The sequence below is a fragment of the Notechis scutatus genome, chromosome 3 (genome assembly GCF_049901735.1).
Source record: "Notechis scutatus isolate UNSWTSFEM ecotype Mainland chromosome 3, rNotScu1.2, whole genome shotgun sequence".
NCBI lineage: Eukaryota > Metazoa > Chordata > Lepidosauria > Squamata > Elapidae > Notechis > Notechis scutatus.
Window position 1 is genome coordinate 72,458,736 of NC_142011.1, and position 6,148 is coordinate 72,464,883.

General features: G+C 33.6%; 1 protein-coding gene across 2 annotated transcripts in view; it reads right to left on the reverse strand.

The window, feature by feature from the left end:
• Positions 1–6,148, reverse strand: part of NEGR1 (neuronal growth regulator 1) — a 543,684-nt gene that overhangs the window by 335,114 nt on the left and 202,422 nt on the right. The gene's annotated exons all lie outside the window — the stretch shown is intronic.

The following is a 6,148-nucleotide window of genomic DNA, read 5'->3' on the forward strand; positions in this document are numbered from 1 at the left end:
AATTAAAAGGTAGAAGCAGAGTAGAGAATTTAAACATTTTGTTTTGTCCCAATGGTTTTCTATATTGAGCAAAAATACATAACCTCTTTTACTTTCATTATGATATCACAGAGATATTAACAAAATAATTTATGAAAAATAGATTCCTGATTAAAAAAATGTCACTAGGAACATTTAGAACTTTTCTTCCTAGTACATTTTGACACTGTTTGTCCCCTGTCCCTAGCATGACTTTTTCTTTAGCTTTTTTTTTTTTAAATAAATACCGGAGCAGTAAAGTTAAACATTGCATATATCCAGTACATACCCAGAGTGGCATCTGTGCAGTGGGGTCAAGAGTATCAAAATAGTGGATGCTACCAAGGACATCAAAGTCCTGTGAGTTCTTAGGAGTATATGATGTAAGTGACACATTCAAAAGGACAGGTTTTGATTGCTCAGTTAAGCATGACATTTTATTTTATTGACTCCCTCCATGGTCATCCTTAGACACATATTTTTACGAGGGAGGGCATGGGATGATAGTGCTGCAGTCAATTTTATGGGAAATGTTTTAACACGAGTTTTCTCCAGGTGACAGGGACACTTGTGATCATGTTATTCCAAGAGAGCAGCTGACTTAGTCAACCATGTCAAGAGAATATCAACGTGATGAGACTATCACCTATATTATAGTTGACTTTGAATGATACCTTCTATCTACTACAACTATTTCCAATTTGCTGTACATTTATTTATTATGTATTCTATTACTGTTTTAAATTTGCTAGAAGTACAACCATAAATAATATAAAAACAGTATAAAAAGAAATTAGAAAATAAAACAAGTTTAACATTGTACAAATTTAAACATTAAGTTCTACAATTTAAATCACATTTCCACCTTCAGAATATCAGGTCTTTTTGACTAAAGATCACCTTATTTCAAAGTCATTTAGAGTCAAGCATTATACAAATTTAATATAATATTTTAATAAAATATATCTTAGATGCTGTGGTTATTTTAAGTGATAAAGATGACTCCCCTAATTTTTGAACCATTTTATTCATATTTCCACTCACAATGTATCGGAATAAGACTACACTAATTTTTAATACTATTTTATTTATTATTCCTCTACTTTCTGTAGTTTTATTCTGCTTTTCAAACAATTGTCTCCCAACGCTTGTTACGTTTGTAGAAATACCGAAATACCAACACACATACACAGAGAGAGAGAGAGAGAGAGAGAGATACAACTGCACTCAATCTTAAAATCTATATAGAATGGAAAGTAGAAGGAAAATCAGTTGTTTAAGTTCTTTATAACATTTTATAATATTGCTTACCAATACTATATAATTTATATAGAAAGTAGTATTATTCATCACACCTACATTTCAAACTGTCAGAGTTGCCCAGTTTTTAGTTCCTATTAAAAGAAATCACCAGAGGATTATTGTAATGTTTGCAATTATTCATACACCACAAGTACAGTGAAGGCAGCAGACAATTAATCTCACAACAAGAAAGGATCAACTCAACAGTTTGTGTCTCTTGCAATTTCTGATCAGCTTCCAGTAAAAAAATCTTTCTTCATCCATGTTCCTAATTTGCAACATCCTTACCTAAGAGCAGGGAAAACTGGCCTTATGCCTACATTCTTAAATATTAAAAACCTTTAGGAATGTGATATACAATTTGTTTCTATCAGGCTATTAATATTAATTTATTAAATCAGATGCTCTGCTGAGGTCTGGAGCCTCAGGGCATCCATATAGATAGTCTTCACTTAATGCCATTCATTCAGCAATGGTTCAAAGTTACAGAGGTTCTGAACAAATGGTAGTTATAAACAGTCCTTGACTTTCACTTGTTGCAGTGTTGTGTGATAAAAATGTCAAAGTTGGCAGCCTGTCCATATTTATGACTTTAGAATGGGCATCAACTCTCCCACCTGCCTATATCCCCACCATCTTTCCCCTCTGGGGTGTCCTGTGCTCTGCAGCCTGCAGCCTGCTACCTGTCTTAGCTGTGCGTGCCTCATCAGCCGTGGGAAGAAGAAGATGGTAAAGGTCAGCTAAAGCAGTGTGGGGAAACTGAAATAGGTGGTGGTAGACTGCAGGGCAGTCAAACGGTCAAAGATGCGGAGAGATAGTAGAGATAGTAGAGATGAGGAGAGATTTATATATCGCTTCATAATTCTTTACAGATCTCATTAAGTGGTTTATTTGAGGCATATTGCCTCAAACAATCTCAATCCTCATTTTACCAACTTCAGAAAGATGGAAAGCTGAGTCAACCTTTTTTATCAATTTTTTTTATTTCAATCTACATATGACAACAATACATTAACAGTGTGGCATCAGTATATCATACATCTCTCATTGCATTATATTCATATTAATTCATACTTCTTCAATATTTATTTTCAACCTTACTCTCTCCAAATGCCTACCACCATATAAATTAAACATACCTAATAATCCCATTATTCAATTTTCTCCCTGTTTTCATTTTTTTAAAATGAAAAATTCTCATTTGGCAAGCAGTGTGGTTCCAGGTTTCACCTCTCAATACAAACATGACCATAGTTACATATCCATTTTATTTGTTTAATTTCATACTGCATCATTCTTGTCATTATTAAATATTAAGCTTATCTTATCCAATCCCAATTCATGTTCTCATATCTTATTTTATGATATTATCTAAAATTCTTATCTCAATTCTATATTCATTTATTCAATTCCAAATCTAATATACCTCCTTCCATTTTTCTTAGTATATTCTTATATCTTATTTTACAATATTATCTAAAATTCTCATCTCCTTTCTATTATCATTTCTCATATTATTATTATTTTTTCCTGTTACATTTATCATTTTATCAATCCTTATCTGTAAATATAGTTGTCCCCTCTAGTTAATAATTCGAGCCAACCACCTTCATTCTTCCTTAATATCAATCTCCCTATCTAGTATAAAACACAAATATATATATATTTTTCTCAGATTCCGCATTATATTTTCTCTATGAATCATCTATACATTACAAAATACTATTTTCAATATAATCTTATACATCCCAACATATTACCTTGCGGAATCCCGTTCCTTATCCCTTTTTTTCACCCATTATCTCTCACTCTTTGAACAATGTACCTTCTTTTCATCCTTGTTTGTTTCCTGTTCCTCTTTATTTTCTAGTCCTTTCTCTTAATTCCCCTTTTTCCCATTCTTATTCTCCTCCTTTTCTCATTCCAGTTATTAAACTTTTCTGTCTCCCTCTTTTGATTTTTCCTTTGCACTTCCTTGTTTTGCTTTTCCCTTCTCTCTTTAACAATTTTATGAACCATTCTCCCTTTTATCATCCCATCAGACCACACATTTTTAATTCTAATTCCTTTCCCCCCCGCTTGAATAATTGTTGTTCGTTTTGTTCTTCTAAGTTTGCTTCTTTATAGAACTCTTCCCCCTCTAGTTTATTGTGTTCTTGTGTATGCTGAGTCACCATTTCTAATTTCTGTAATACATAATTACACATTTCAAGTTTAATTTTTATCATGTCCCTTGTATCTTGCATATCCAATCTTATGTCTTGAAAGTCCAGTCTTATGTCAACAAGTAGCTCCTCCATTATATCTTCTCCTTTTTTCTTTTTCTTTCCTCTTCCTTAATATTTGAAATCTTCTTCTTTGATAGATATATTCAATCCGGAGTCTAGTATCTTATTTCAGTCAATATCTTTTGAGTTTATTTTCAACAATTCATACTCTTGAATCTTTATTCCAAATCTTCTAATTGGCCTCCCAACTGTTTCCCAAATTACTGTGTGGTTCTATGACAATAATAAAGTTCCTTTTATTTTCCTTCAAGTTCCAAGATCCAAAGTCTCAAAAAGACCAGACGCTTGTTTTAAAACATATTATTTTCCTGTACCATCAGGTGGCACTCTTGAGTCTTTTTCTTTATAACTTTCTTTGTTGAGTTTTTATTAAGTTCGCTAATTTCAATCATTAGCTATTCTTTTCATCACACTCAATTCCAGCATTTAGTTAGACCCTTTAAGTGCCCACAATTCAATATCTGTCCAGTTTAATTTTTAAACCTTTTAAACCTTGTGTTAATGTATCTTTCTTTAAATTTCTCCTCGATTAGTCCAGTAAAATAATCAAATCCAAATTTAAAAACCCATTTTCTTTCTCACTTTCTCTGGTCACCACTTCCACACACTTTCTTCCAAAATAGCCCTTTAATTTGATACCAGGGTACCTCAAAAGTGATGTTCTTTGCCTGGTTCACACTCTGCCCGCTACTTCTCTCTCCAGCATAAAACTTAGTTTCCCGGAATGTTCTTCGTCTTCATGTGGCCATTTTAAGACCACCGCTGCAACTTGCCTTCAGGAGGGATTTTCCTGTCAGGGAGGCGAGTTGCGGCTCCCCTCAACCCTCCAGGCGATTTCCCGCTTCTTCACCACCCCACCAGGGTGGTTCCGGTCCTGATCAGGACCCTCCAGCAAGAGAGCTCGGGCAAAACCACGCACGATCGCGGATTCCACACAGACACTGATGAGGAACAAACCGGAAGATGGAAGGCTGAGTCAACCTTGAGCCAGTCAGGATCGAACTCCTGGCAGTGGGCAGAGTTAGCTTGCAATATTACTAATCACTCCACCACCATGGCTCATATCAGACAGATAGGTAGGTGATGAGAGCTTAAGCAAAGATAATTGAGCCTTGTGTTTCAAAGGCCTGGCTAGTAAACAGGATAATTTGTTTAGTATAATCAACTTGCAATCACATGATGTTTCACCTAATAATCACATGATGTTTCACCTAATAATCACATGATGTTTCACCTAATAATCACTTCATTTAGCAATGGAATTCTGGTCCCAAATAGAATTGTTAAGTGAGGACTACAGGAGTTTTATTCACAGAAGTTTTCAACAATGTATTTGCTGAAACTCTGTATAACTATAAGAATAGAGGTGCTATGCAACTTGATTATATTGTCTTTGCTTCAGAAAATTCATCCTTTATCTTTATAAATGTTTTGAATACTTTAGCTGCACAGTAAATACCATGAGCCACAAACAAGTTATTAATCTTTGAGGATCTTGTACAATTGAGATTAATTAGCTTGACACTCATAGATAAAATTAACAGTTGAAAAACTTAAAAGAATATCATTGATGTATAAATAGTATACCTAGTAAACATCTTTATTCCAGATAAAGAACAAAGCACATTTCAGGATTAAGTTAAGAAATTGATACTCTGTCAGGATATCTTGACACAGCACTAATTTAGCCTGATTTATTAGTCATAAGAGAAACAGCATTTGAATTTTTATATGTATAAAGAAAGTATGCAAAGAACTTGAGAAACTTCATTATGAGTCAGTAGGGAAGAATTTTGAAATAAAATGGCATAGCTGCACTCAAACTATATAAAATAAATACTGTATGTAGAACAATAACAATAACACTGACAAAATAATGATTGTTTCAGTACTGAAACCAATGCTACTAAGTTTACCGTCTAATGCTTAGTCACCCTAATGCATTTGGTGGATTTACTTCTTAATAAGAATTATTAGAATTTAGTTTGGGAGGAGATGGGAGAGAATGTAATAATGTCTTAAATTCCATACAAAATCTAGTTAGCTGGACACTACTAACTTTTATTTGTTCCAATGGGATCTAGTTGAAACTAGATGAGGATCTATGGCTGTAATTATACACACAGACATCTGGGAATATGCCCCATTTAACTCAGTGCTATTTACTTCTAAATACACATTTATCATCACAACATGAACAGCACTTAGCTAATTTTGGCTACTCTCAAAAAAGCTAATCAAAATTGGACATAATCAGAGGCCATAATGAAGTAATAGGCTATAGGCTAAATTGAGGAGCTGAAAAACAAATCAGACATTATGACCAATGGCAAATCACATTGCTATTGCCAGTAAAATGAAAAAAAAAAAATTAGATTCTATGCATTTACAAGCTATAGAATTTGACTCTAAGGTGACTTAGAAGGCATTTACAGTATAAGATTGGACAATCAGGTGCCGAATTAAGTTTTAGTAAGGGAAATGTCATGTTACAGAATTGCTGTGAATCAAACCTTAACATGGTATATTTATGCATCTAT